The sequence below is a fragment of the Haemorhous mexicanus genome, chromosome 16 (assembly GCF_027477595.1).
Source record: "Haemorhous mexicanus isolate bHaeMex1 chromosome 16, bHaeMex1.pri, whole genome shotgun sequence".
Lineage (NCBI taxonomy): Eukaryota > Metazoa > Chordata > Aves > Passeriformes > Fringillidae > Haemorhous > Haemorhous mexicanus.
The window spans coordinates 6458408-6473292 of NC_082356.1; the positions used below are offsets into that span (position 1 = coordinate 6458408).

Sequence of the window (14885 nt, forward strand, 5' to 3'; positions counted from 1 at the left end):
CTCTGAAAAGGCAGACCCAAGGAGGGGCCATGTAGAAGAGTTCCTGGAATATGTGAAGCAGTTTATGGATATGCATGAGGGTCTATGAATATGCAACAGGCTGATGAAAGGGAAAAGGTATTTCAGGGGATCCCCGAAGGGAACAGGGTGCTCCTGGCTGAGTGCCAAGATGCACCCGGCCATAATAGCCATGGTCCTCCATGGTCCTGGTCTCCCACTGTCCTTTATTAAACTTTTTGCATTTTCACAGGAGAGTGAATGTGTTTTTCACATTTAGGAACGGGTAAAGTTTTTTCAGTTTTTTACAGGAGGGAGTTTTGAAGAGCTACAAGTGGCTAATCTGCCTGCAACAAGGACCATTCCACGGGCTCTTGTCACCTTTCCTGACACGTCTGCTGCAGCTCATGGAGGGTGAAGCCCTGGAGGCTCCTTAGGGGTGGTTATGGACGATTGCAGGCAGCGCCTCGATGCCCTGGATCAGCGGTGCCCCCTCCTGGGAACCCCCACGTTTTCCAAATAGGCATCATCTCCTTCAGGATGCTTCCTTAAGAATCTGAGCTGTACATTGATGACAGAGGTTACAATCTAAACCATTCCCATCAGTCAGTAACATAATTCAGGTGTTAAGATGTTGGAATGTTGGAGGATAGAAGACAGATGATAAACTTTGGACCTGGTTAACAGAAGAGATTTGATACCAGGATGCCTTGGCAAAACAAACAGGACTTTGAAAATTAGACCTAGATTGCAAGAAGGGTTTGCTGGAAAAAAATCAGACGGGTTTGCTGGAAAAAGAAAATCCCATTAAACTCTGCAAGCAAGGGATGTTGTTTTATGCATAAGTTTGTGTATGTGATTTTAACCTAATCACTGTAGTACACATTACTAGTCTCCCTAAAATAGTATATAAGTGCTTGTATCCCACAATAAAATCAGATTCTGATCCCCAAGTCAGTCTCCCCATCTCTCTCCATCACTGACACTTCCCTAATAAAGAACTGTTATTCCTGCTCCCATATTTTTACCTGAGAGCCTCCCTTAATTTAAAATTTATAACAATTCAGAAGGAAGGGGTTTACATTTTTCCATTTCAAGAAAGGCTCCTGCCTTCCTTAGCAAACACCTGTCTTTCCAAACCAAGACACAGGAGCCACCTGTATTATACATGGAAATACTTCACACAAAAATAACAAGAGCCTCAAAAAGGCAAAACAGCTTGGTAATTTGTAGATAGTAACTCTGATCAAAAATAAAATGTGTGAATAGATTGGTCTAAAGATGACATTCACAATTTTCCTGGTGACATTGTGCACTGTACTGTAACAGTGGACAGTCACTGGATATAGACAGCAGGATAACTGGATATGCTTTTCAAACTTATTCTTAGTATTCATTGAATGATTCATTGAATTCTCATCCTTCTGTACACTTCAGCTCTGCTGTAAACTTCAGAGACATTTTTTCACAAGCTTCTAACAAGTTACTCTGGATCCATAATTCCTGAGACCAAATGGAGTCCAAATGCCAAGTGGGATTACTCTTTTCAAAGCCTGCAGTCACACAGAATGGAGCAGTACTTAAATCATCGTGTGTATCCCATACACATAACAGTCCAGTCACTGACCAGCTGCAATAATTTTTTGACTTTTGCTACAAATTACCTTCAAGAATAAGCTACAAATAATATCTTGAACCGGTTTAAATTCAGGGACAGCATTGCAATTGCCCTAAAAAATTCTAAGGGTGCCTAGTGCTGTTGCAGTAATACAAGAGAACTGTAAGTGTGTATTACTAGTTGTTATTCATATTAGGTACAAATGGCTCAGCTCAGCTTTGAAAAGCAAGAAACAAAACATGGAGAGTTGAAATGATGGAGTTGGGACAGTGTAGCCAGTCTGCTTTTTGTGAGAGATGCTCTTAAGCAGTGGCAGTAGTAATGCACTTGTCTTCTGTAACTTTGCTCCTTGTGATCTACTGTCCACCTCAGCAACTTTTTCTCCTCTTTTTTTTCCTTTATTTCTCCAGCTGAGTACCAAGAGGAAAAGACAGAACTGCAATGTTACTACCAAAATAATAGATTTTTTTTTCAAACTAAAAAATACTCAGAGCTTTTAGAAAACACAACAGAAGTGTTGGAAAGTATAAACAATACAAGTTATTGAACAGTATTTTTACATTCTACTACATCAGCCAAACAAATGGATAGTAGGGCTTGAGGAACAAGGATATAATTGAAGTTTTGTTAAAAGGGCTTATTTTGGTCTCTATGTGGTAACTGTCATCACCCTGATGTAAATACTTCACAATCTATTCAAATTTTCCTAAATTGTATTATCTTGAGATCAGCTATGATTTTTTAAATTTCTCTTGTACCCATCATTGAATTATCTGAGCACAATCTCCAAACAAGACAAATGGTAAAGTAGCAAAGGGCTGCAATAACTGAGCAGCCAACAGGATAAGCCACACTGGCACCTATTGGCTTTGCCAAATCCTCTGTGAGTGCTTTAGTTTCTTTTCCTTTTTGGTTTAAAATGCAACACATGTTCATTACTTCTCATGACTCGCCTCTCAAAGAAAAAGGCAGTAGCTGTTTTTGGCAGGGTAAGTTACATTTGCAAATTGGCTCACCTCCTTGGCAGCAGAACTGCATTTTTTCTTATCAAAGCTGCTCCTCAGTTTGAGTGGGGAGAAGGTGCAAAAGGATGAGAGAGGCTGGTGGAGCTCTGATGGTCTGAGGATCCAATGGTGCAAAGAGCTGGAAGGTGAAATACCTTCTCTTGAGTTCAGGGGCATTAGGGAAAGGGAGTGTGTGCCTGAAAGCTCAGTCCTGTCAGCCATATTCACCGAGTAAAAGGTTTTTTTCCTGCACCTGTGTGTGTGGCCAATGCCAAGGGATGGCAGCTCTTTCTGTTGTGGGGGCATTGCAGCCTCCAACTGCAGAGTATGCAAACTGAGCTGCACTGAAATGTGTTCTCCAGGGCTCAGTTTTGGGGCTGGTCCTGGTTAACATCTTTATTGATGATCTGGAGATCGAGATTGACAGCACCCTCAGTAAATTTGCCAATGCCCAGTTGGGTGGGAGTGTGGATCTGCTGGAGGACGGGAAGGCTCTGCAGTGAGACTTGGACAGACTGGATCAATGGGCCAAGGACAAGGCCATTGAGGTTCCACAAGGCCAAGTGCCACATCCTGCAGGTCACCAGCCGCCTCAGTGTGAGCCAGAGTGTGCCCAAGGGGGCAAGAGGCCAATGGCACCTGGCCTGGATCAGCAGCAGTGTGGGCAGCGGGACCAGGGCAGTGCCTGCCCCTCTGTGCTGGGCACTGCTGAGGCCACAGCTCGAGGGCTGTGTCAGCTCTGGGCCCCTCGGGAAAAAGGACATTGAGGGGCTGAGTGTGTCCAGAGAAGGGCAGCAAGGCTCACAAAGGCTCTAGAAAACATGTCCCATGAGGAGTAGCTGAGGGAGCTGGGTTTGTTCAGTCTGGAGAAGAGGCTCAGGAGGGACCTCACCGCTCTCTCCAACTCCCTGACAGGAGCGTGCACTGAGGGGGGGCTGCTCTCTTCTGCTGGGCCTGCACTGAGACCCTGAGGAAGTGGCCTCACGTTGAGAGGAAATTCAGGTTAGACTTTAGAAAAATATTTCACTGCTCAGGTGTTCATGCCTGGGAATAGGTTGGCCAGAGGGGTGGTGCAGTTGCCATCCCTGGAGATGTTAAAGAGACCTCTGGATCTGACACTGGCAAATGGTTTAGTGGTCTGGGTTTGCAGTGTCAGTGCTGGGCTGACATTGAACTGATGGTCTTCAAGATCTCGTTCACCTCTGTCAGTTCTACCATTCCAAGCGCTTCCCGCCTGGCTGAGGGGAAGGCTCAGGGCTGTCCCGAGTCCGAGGGCGGCCGCACCCTGAGGCGCTGGGGCGGCGTCTCCTGAGGGGCCGGGTCGGGCTCTGCCCTCAGCTCCGCGAGATCCCCGCCCTCAGCCCGGCGGGACGTCTGCTGTCCTTCAGCCCGGAGATCCCACCCCTCAGCCTCCAGATCCCACCCCTCAGCCCGCAGATCCCACCCCTCAGCCTGCAGATCCCGTCCTTCAGCCGGACAGCGCTCGGCAGCGGGCACCCGCCTCGCCTCGGGGTCTGCCCGGAGCCACCCGCGCCACTGGATCACAGGTACCCGAGCCGTGCCCCATTTCCCCCCTCGGGACTCCCCAGCCTTCCCACAGAAGAATGCAGCTGCTGTTTCGTCTTTAGACTGTTGCCTTCAAAACCCCCCCTCCCCACCCCCCGCCCTTATTTTAAATTTGTATATGTTCTTTCCCTTTTATCTTTGGGCTGATCTGGGGTGCTTGCTAAGGCTTCAGAGTGGAGCTCTGATAACGAGCTGTAAATCACACACGGCCCATCTGAGGGAGGAGGGTGTGAGGGAGCTGAAATAGGCCAGGAGAGCCCCAAGTCCTGTTCCACAGCTCAGCGTCCTCACGGCCTCAGCTGCTGCTGTGGGGTTTGGTTTCCACAGGACGCCAACAACCCGCACTTCTCCCCTCTGGCCTTTGCTCCCTGGGTTTTGAAGGATAAGTCCTGCCCAGGCTGGCTGGTCTACTGACCGTGCCAGCCATGTGCTCTGGTGCTGCTGAGCACACACATTGACAGATCTGCACTTCTCCAGGAGTGGTTTCTGAAGTCTGAAGCAATGTTACTGGGTTATTTTCCATAAATGATGGAGAAGAATTTTAGATGCAACATTTGCCAGCTGTTTGTTGAAGCAAATCTAGTTGTTTGTCTTTCCACCTTGCTCTGTGATGAAACAACCGAGGTCAGCTATTTGCATCTAATTAATGTAGGCTGGCTTATCAATACTATTTTGTGTACCTCCTGTAGGTTGCAAAAGTCAAAAAGATCAAGGTAAAGGTCGAAATATACATCCTTGTATACATCCAGTTTTAAACCCCTTGTGCTTCTTATATTGCAGAATTGTATAAACATGTATTAAATGAAACTCTTCTGAAAAGCAATTAGCTCCAGAGTGAACTCATTTTTACAGCCTTCCTTTTGTTTGGGTGGGTTGTGTTTTTTCTTAGGCTGGCAGGGTGATGGCAGTAGGACAAAAAGAGGTGAGAAAGGCTGGCAAGCTTTTTCCTTGTTGTGGCAGGGTAGGATTTGCAGGAAAATGAAATGCATGTCTTATTATCACTTCTGAAAGGCTGCAGGGAGATGACCACTCTCAATTCTCGCTGTGTAAGGGAAGCAGCAAAGGAATGGGGGCAGTCAGTAACTCCCAAGAGAAAGCAGGGCTGGCTGTCTTCATTAGGATGACAAGGATTCTGCTTTGAGCCTTTGCTCCACTTGGAGAAGGAAAATGAATCCATTCTTAAGCTGCATTTGCCACTGATTTCAAGTTTCTACCTGGAGCCAAGTCATTTTTGGAGAAATTGTAAGAGGTTACTGTGATGCTTGCATCAACCTTCTCTGTTTGGGACTTGGGGCGTGTTTGAGGGAGCATCTTTGTGCCTCCAAAGCTGAATGTCACTCTGCTGCTCTGCTCTCAGAGGCTGCCCTGTGGGGTTTGAGAAGAAGCAATGCTGTGGGGTTTTGTGGGTTGCACGGTTCATGTAATGTGGCAATGTCTTTGGGGAATTTCAGTGGGTTCTCACTGTAAGGAACATGTCTCTGTGCTCACTGCCCTGGGTTTGATCAGTGCTGCCAGAACAATGCTGATGGTTTGGTGGCTCCTTGAGCAGCAGGAGGCCGAGTGTTTTAGAGTGTCCACCCCCTAAGTAACATGACTTGGTCTTAGTGCCAGTTGTTGGCTGATGGCAAAGTTGGCCACTCTTGTAAGGAAAGTTGGATCAGCTTTGTTGTGATCAGTGACACAGAGCAGGGGATGTTCTTTACTGACAGTGCCCCTCAGGGGTAACATGGAACGACCTGATTTCTGCAGAATGTCCACTCTCAAAAGATGATCACCTGGTGGTTACAAATGCAGGGCTGTCATAAAAGACTGTATTTCCAAAGGAAAACTCTGCCATACAACAATACATTCAACTGTGTGTGTGTGAGAGATGACAAAGTAAAAGCAGAAAACTGGGAAAAGTGCATTTTAGAAAAATGGTGTCATTTCTACTGCATATATTATAAACGCTGCTAATCTGAACAGAACTGAAAAAACTTTTTCCTTGCTGTTGTAGAACAAGAACAGAGATTTAAAAAAAAGAACACTCAAAAGGTGCAGATAAATCAGTGTGGTAAGATATCTAATATAATTTGTCATTATAATCTGCATCAATTTTACAAAGTTTTAGTAGACTGTGATAGGCCTGTTGTGGGGTGGTGAGCAGTTGGGAGAACATGCTTTTTCCTAATTTCCACATTTTGGATACTGTATTGGCTATGCAAAGGGTAAATCCAATGTCAAACCTGCACACATAGTAAAACACACCACCACGAAGTCACATTTTTTTGTTTTTAATTTGCTAATATTTATCCACATTTTTATTGTATTTTAACTTCTTTAAGAACCCTCAGACCTTGTAAGAGTTTACAGTAAACAATACCTTCTGTCACTGTTAGAAATAATTATCAACTAAGTATTTTAATGATACCCCAAAGACTAAGAAGCAGATTTTCCAAGTCTGTTTTCCCACCCAGGGTTGTGTGTAGGTGCCCAGAGAATATTTTGTGTTACATCTCCACCCACCTGACTGAGGGCTCTGCTGCTGTGCTGCATGGTTTATGTCTCCTGTACCTCAGTACCACGGAGCAGCCTTGTGCTCTTGGACTCTTTCCTTACTACTCCACAGATTTTCAACTGCACCCTGAATTTTATTTGCACTCTGAATACTTTAATGTCTGTGTATTATTTACACTTAATGCACCTTGCAACTGTGAGTTTAACATTTAGTAGTTTACATCAGACTTTCTAAGAGTTACTAGTAATTAAAGGCCAGAAATATTAAAAGGAGGCTGTTACTCTGCAAAGGAACTCATGCTCAAATAACAAAGGATGGACAGAAATATTTCTAGGTTTGTTGTTTGTGGCTGAATAGAAGTGATGTAGCTCCATTTTGGCTCACTTCCCCCCCTTTTTTAAAATACACCTACATACTGCATCTTGACAGGTTTATTCTAATACTGACTAGATTAATAGAGAGAAAAGATAACAATTTTAATGAAGTTATTTGTGTTTGCTCCTAGATATGAAAACAGATCTGAACTTACTGCTGGAATGCCTTAAATCTCAGTTGGACTGCCCTCTGTCTCAGCAGGAGGCTGTGGTCACTGTCTATTCCATTTGCCAACAAAACAGTAAGAAAGGCTTTTCCTTAGAAACAATGCAGGCATTTATGTTCACCATATATGCCAAGGAACTGGTGGGCACTGTAAAAATGTCTAAAGGACATAAGGCTTGAGATGTTGGAAAATCCTAGAAGCCTTTCATTTTGCAGAGAAACAGAAGCAAAAGTTTCTGTTCTTTTTTCCTCTTGTAGGTGAAGCGAGCGAATACTTTGGAGGAATTGGTGGTTTGATGTTTAAAAATGACCTTGCCAAGTCGAGTGCTCATTGCATTGTAAAGGAAGCAGCTTTATTTACATTGGGGATTATTCTAGAGAGTAATGGCAATAAAAATAACACTGTTTGTATTTCTGAGTGTGCTCTGGCCCCCTGTCATTACTTGTGCTCCTGCTTTGTCTCCACTTTCTTTTGGTCTCACAAAATGAGACTACAAGATTGTCAGTTGGAGCAAGGGCAGGGAAGGTGCCCCAGTTGCCCTGTCCATCCCCAGATTTGATCTGTGCCTTGCTGACTTGTGCACACAGGGTGTCTTTAAGTTACCAGACAGCTGCACTCCCCCTGTCCCTCAGCAGCAAGTGTTCAGTGACTCCTGGATTGTTCCAAAGCTTGCCAGGGTCCTGCTTGGTGTAGAACTCACTGCAGGGGGAAGCCCTCAGGCACTTCATAGTCCTGCCCTGTCTCTGCTCCCCACATACTGGCCACAACTGAAACTTAATAATTTAGGATGATGAGTAGCTTACTTTAGGACTTAATGGTTTTCACTTTTTGTTTTCAGTGTCTTGTCAACAGACTTTGTGTACTTCTGCATTGCTTGAAGAACTCATTTTTTTTTGAATTAAAAAGGATTCTGATGTGAACTTGAAAAGAATGTCTGTTTCTGTCATCTTAGTACTGGTGTCAAATAATGGTAAGTTGGTTTTTTTTCTGTGTTACAACAACACTCCTTTTCTATTTGCCAATCTGCAGTCCAGAATTTGGAACATGCAATAAGCAATGTTGTGGTGAAGTGAATTTATAAAGATGAATGTTTGCATGTAACTGACCCTGAATTGTCGAAGTAGGTCACTGCTCACTGGGATTTCCTTAAACAGCAGAACGTGGTTTAGTTCAAAAAAGAGAGTTTGCAAATGCAAACCCATAGTTTCTGAGAGTGTCTAGAAAGAGAGAGACATGGAAAGGTTATTTACCAATATGTTGATATGATTTTGTATTTCCTTGTGGGGAGGATATGTGCTTAGGAAAGGGAATGTATGTATGTAAATTCAGCTTGCTGTTGAGATTTTGTCTGCAGTTGCATTTGTCTCTGGAGTCTTGTGTGTGTTCTCTTATAGAAAATGGGCAAACCCATGTCAGAGACACAGGCTGCATCAGCCTGCTGCTGCAGTTGTTCAGGTGAACAGGGTTGCAATTCAATCAGACAAATAGTAGGCTGGTTAGCAGCTATGTTTCCTTGACTATCAGTGTCATGGTCTGAGCCTGGTGAAATGCCAGTGCTTCCATGAGAAAACCTCTTTTCCTGGTATCTACTGTGAGATGTGATCAGAGACAGAGCCGAGCTGGCTCCAACTTACGATTGAAAGGAAAAAAACTTTATTAACATAAAACTACAGGGAAAAAACACACAGAACACAGGATGAAAACCTTCACAATTTCCTCCTCCTCCCCCCACCAAATTTCCTAATTCTGTTACCACCCTTTGGATAATCAATTCTCGCTTCTTTGAGAAGAGAGGAGTCCCTCTTGCACTACAGACTTCACCCAGGAATCAATCGAAACTTCTCGTGTTTCTGTGTCACGTGTGGCACCGCCCGGAGAACATTTTGCCATTGTGACCTCTTCCTTCCATGTCCAGTGCTCTCACCACTGCACATGGACCAGAGCTGCTTCTAGGGTTTTTTCCCTTTAAGGATGCTTTGTCCAGTTCCAAAAAAGAGCACAGTCCCTCTCCTTTTGGGACATCTGTCCCTGCCATGTTTCACCCCCTGGGGCTGAGGGGTCTCTTGAACAGAGATCATCTTCCTCTTCTTCTTCTTCGGAGATGAAGGGCACCACCACCATTCTCCTCCACCCTTCGTCTCTGTTCACACACTCTCACATCACCGCACTCTCCTGGCTCTGAGCCATTGCCTCCCCCTAGATGCAGTCTCTGTGTCACAGGAACTCAAGGGTTCTGTCCATAGCTATCCAAGAAAAGTCCAGCCAAAAGCCACTCCATCATCTCCTCCCACCTAGAATTCTTCTCAACTTCTCTCAATCTCACCAACTCCAGGATGAATCAGCATTTGCAAGGTTTCCATCGTCCCAAGAAGGGTTAAAAGTCCCAGGCTCTGCCGGTTTGGTTCATGAACTCCCATGGCTGGCTGCTCTGCTGGGCACCCCCCCCTTCTCCTTCACTCCAGCCGCGCTATCACAGGCACAGGCTGCTCTCACTCTCTCTCCCTCCGGGGGGGGGAATGGGGGATGGCTGCCCGAAGCCCTGGCAGTGCAATGCTCCTCCACCCTTCGGCCCAGGCCTGGCCTACCTCCTTCCGGCCACATGGCTCCCTTCCCCCCCACTGCCCAGCTCAGAGCTGGACAGGGGAGAGGTCTCGTCTGGTCAAGGGCCGGAACTCAAAAGCAACTTCCAGTGGGAGTTCACAGCTTATAACCCCTGTGTTCTCAGAGGCGTATCCATACCCTCAGTGGACAAAGCAGGTGCCAATATTAAATCTAGACACCGATTGGCGTTACCACACCATCCCAAAAAAACAATTTCCCCTCAAACCACGACAGATTCCATGGGTAACAATGTTCTCCAGTGTTCCATCAGGCCTGGCTCTGTCACCACACTGTTACCCAATGCAATCTCACCTGGTTCCATGAGATTGCATTGGGTAACAATGTTCTCCAGTGTTCCATGAGGCCCGGATTGGTAAACATGGACAACTGGTTCCATGAGATTCCATGGGATAACAATGTTCTCCTGTGCTCCATTAGGTTCCATTAGACTGGTTCTGTCACAATGGACACCTGGTTCCATGGGATTCCCTTGGGTAACAATGTTCTCCAGTGTTCCATGAGGCCTGTCTCTGTCACCATGGACACCTGGTTCCATGAGATTCCATTGCGTAACAATATTCTCCAGTGTTCCATGAGGACTGGCTCTGTCACCATGGACACCTGGTTCCATGGGATTCCATGGGGTAACAATGTTCTCCAGTGTTCCATGAGGCCTGTCTCTGTCATCATGGACACCTGGTTCCATGAGATTCCATGGGGTAACAATGTTCTCCAGTATTCCATGAGGCCTGGCTCTGTCACCATGGACACCTGGTTCCATGAGTTTCAATTGGGTAACAATGTTCTCCTGTGTTCCATGAGGCCCGGATCGGTCACCATGGATACCTGGTTCCATGAGATTCCATTAGGTAACAAAGTTCTCCAGTGTTCCATGATGACTGACACTGTCACAATGGACACATGGTTCCATGAAATTCCCTTGGATAACAATGTCCTCCTGTGTTCCATTAGGTTCCATCAGGCCTGGCTCTGTCACCATGGACACCTGGTTCCATGAGATTCCATGGGTTAACAATGGTCTCCAGTGTTCCTTGAGGCATGGCTCTGTCACCATGGACACCTGGTTCCATGGGATTCCATGGGGTAACAATGTTCTCCAGTGTTCCATTATGTTCCATTAGCCTGGCTCTGTCACCATGGACACCTGGTTCCATGGGATTCTCTTGAGTAACAATGTTCTCCTGTGTTCCATCAGGTCTGGCTCTGTCACCATGGACACCTGGTTCCATTAGATTTCATAGGGTAACAGTGTTCTGCTGTGTTCCATTAGGTTCCATCTGGCCTGGCTCTGTCACCATGGACACCTGGTTCCATGGGATTCCCCTGGGTAACAATGTTCTCCAGTGTTCCATCAGGCCTGGCTGTGTCACCAAGGACACCTGGTTCCATGAGATTCCATGGGCTAACAATGTTCTCCTGTGTTCCATTAGGTCCCATCAGGCCAAGCTCTGTCACCATGGACACTTGGTTCCATGAGTTTCCATTGGGTAACAATGCTCTCCAGTGTTCCATAAGGCCTGGATCGGTCACCATGGATACCTGGTTCCATGAGATTCCATTAGAAAACAAAGTTCTCCAGTGTTCCATGAGGCCTGTCACTGTAACACTGGACACATGGTTCCATGAAATTCCCTTGGATAACAATGTCCTCCAGTGTTCCATTAGGTTCCATCAGGCCTGGCTCTGTCACCATGGACACCTGGTTCCAGGAGATTCCATGGGCTAACAATGTTCTCTTGTGTTCCATTAGGTCCGATCAGGCCTAGCTCAGTCACCATGGACACCTGGTTCCATGAGGATTCCATTGGGTAACAATGTTCTCCAGTGTTCCATGAGGCCTGGCTCTGTCACCATTTACACCTGGTTCCATGAGATTGCATGGGTTAACAGTGGTCTCCAGTTTTCCATCAGGCCTGGCTCTGTCACCATGGACACCTGGTTCCATGAGATTCCATGGGGTAACAATGTTCTCCAGTGTTCCATGAGACCTGGCTCTGTCACCATGGACACCTGGTTCCATGGGATTCCCTTGGGTAACAATGATCTCCAGTATTCCATTAGGTTCCATTAGCCTGGCTCTGTCACCATGGACACCTGGTTCCATGGGATTCCCTTGGGTAACAATGTTCTCCAGTGTTCCATGAGGACTGGCTCTGTCACCATGGACACCTGGTTCCATGGGATTCCCTTTGGTAACAATGTTCTCCAGTGTTCCATGAGGCCTGTCTCTGTCATCATGGACACATGGTTCCATGAAATTCCCTTGGATAACAATGTCCTCCTGTGTTCCATCAGGTTCCATCAGGCCTGGCTCTGTCACCATGGACACCTGGTTCAATGAGATTCCATGGGTTAACAATGGTCTCCAGTTTTCCATCAGGCCTGGCTCTGTCATGTTGGACAAGTGGTTCCATGAGATTCCATTGGGTAACAATGTTCTCCATTGTTCCATCAGGCCTAGCTCTGTCACCATGGATACCTGGTTCCATGAGATTCCACTGGGTAACAATGTTCTCCATTGTTCCAGGAGGCCTGGCTCTGTCACCATGGACACCTGGTTCCATGGGATTCCCTTGGGTAACAATATTCTGCAGTGTTCCATCAGGCCTGGCTCTGTCACCATGGATACATGGTTCCATGAGATTCCATTAGGTAACAATGTTCTCCAGTGTTCCATGAGGCATGGTTCTGTCACCATGGACACCTGGTTCCATGGGATTCCCTTGGGTAACAATGTTCTCCTGTGTTCCATTAGGTCCCATCAGGCCTAGCTCTGTCACCATGGACACTTGGTTCCATGAGTTTCCATTGGGTACCAATGCTCTCCAGTGTTCCCTGAGGCCCGGATCGGTCCCCATGGATACCTGGTTCCATGAGATTACATTAGGTAACAAAGTTCTCCAGTGTTCCATGAGGCCTGTCACTGTAACACTGGACACATGGTTCCGTGAAATTCCCTTGGATAACAATGTCCTCCTGTGTTCCATTAGGTTCCATCAGGCCTGGCTCTGTAACCATGGACACCTGGTTCCAGGAGATTCCATGGGCTAACAATGTTCTCTTGTGTTCCATTAGGTCCCATCAGGCCTAGCTCTGTCACCATGGACACCTGGTTCCATGAGGATTCCCTTGGGTAACAATGTTCTCCAGTTGTCCATGATGACTAACACTGTCACAATGGACAACTGGTTCCATGAGATTCCATTGGGTAACAATGTTCTCCAGTGTTCCATGAGACCTGACTCTGTCACCATGGACACCTGGGTCCATTAGATTTCAATGAGAAACAGTGTTCTCCGGTGTTCCATTAGGTTCCATCAGGGCTGGCTCTGTCAACATGGACACGTTGTTCCATGAGATACCATGGGGTAACAATGTTCTCCAGTGTTCCATCAGGCCTGGCTCTGTCACCATGGACACATGGTTCCATGTGATTCCCTTGGGTTACCATATTCTCCACTGTTCCATCTGGCCTGGCTCTGTCACCATGGACACCTGGTTCCATGGGATTCCCTTGGGTAACAATGTTCTCCAGTGTTCCATCAGGTCTGGCTCTGTCACCATGGACACCTGGTTCCATGAGATTCTTTCGGATAACAATCTTCTCCAGTGTTCCATCAGCCCTGGCTCTGTCACCATGGACACCTGGTTCCATGAGATTCCATGGGGTAACAATGTTGTCCAGTGTTCCATTATGTTCCATTAGCCTGGCTCTGTCACCATGGACACCTGGTTCCAGGGGATTCCCTTGAGTAACAATGTTCTCCAGTGTTCCATCAGGCCTAGCTCTGTCACCATGGACACTTGGTTCCATGAGTTTCCATTTGGTAACAATGCTCTCCAGTGTTCCATAAGGCCTGGATCGGTCACCATGGATACCTGTTTCCATGAGATTCCATTAGGTAACAAAGTTCTCCAGTGTTCCATGATGACTGACACTGTCACCATGGACACATGGTTCCATGAAATTCCCTTGGATAACAATGTTCTCCAAAGTTCCATGAGGCCTGTCACTGTAACACTGGAGAACATTGTTCCATGGGGTTCCATGGAGTAACAATGACCTCCTGTGTTCCATTAGGTTCCATCAGGCCTGGCTCTGTAACCATGGACACCTGGTTCCAGGAGATTCCATGGGCTAACAATGTTCTCTTGTGTTCCATTAGGTCCGATCAGGCCTAGCTCTGTCACCATGGACACCTGGTTCCATGAGGATTCCATTGGGTAACAATGTTCTCCAGTGTTCCATGAGGCCTGGCTCTGTCAAAATGGACACCTGGTTCCATGGGATTCCCTTGGGTAACAATGTTCTCCAGTATTCCATTAGGTTCCATTAGCCTGGCTCTGTCACCATGGACACCTGGTTCCATGGGATTCCCTTGGGTAACAATGTTCTCCAAAGTTCCATGAGGCCTGGCTCTGTCACCATGGACACCTGGTTCCATGAGATTGCATTGGTAACAATGTTCTCCAGTGTTCCATGAGGACTGGCTCTGTCACCATGGACACCTGGTTCCATGGGATTCCCTTGGGTAACAATGTTCTCCTGTGTTCCATTAGGTTCCATCAGGCCTGGCTCTGTCACCATGGACACCTGGTTCTATGAGATTCCATGGGTTAACAATGGTCTCCAGTTTTCCATCAGGCCTGGCTCTGTCACCATGGACAAGTGGTTCCATGAGATTCCACTGGGTAACAATGTTCTCCATTGTTCCAGGAGGCCTGCCTCTGTGACCATGGACACCTGGTTCCATGGGATTCCCTTGGGTAACAATGTTCTCCAGTATTCCATTAGGTTCCATTAGCCTGGCTCTGTCACCATGGACACCTGGTTCCATGGGATTCCCTTGGGTAACAATGTTCTCCAGTATTCCATTAGGTTCCATTAGCCTGGCTCTGTCACCATGGACACCTGGTTCCATGGGATTCCCTTGGGTAACAATGTTCTCCAGTGTTCCATGAGGCCTGGCTCTGTCACCATGGACACCTGGTTCCATGAGATTGCATTGGGTAACAATGTTCTCCAGTGTTCCATGAGGA

General features: G+C 46.6%; 1 pseudogene; it reads left to right on the forward strand.

The window, feature by feature from the left end:
• Positions 1–14885, forward strand: part of LOC132334622 (zinc finger protein 850-like) — an 860268-nt pseudogene that overhangs the window by 11371 nt on the left and 834012 nt on the right.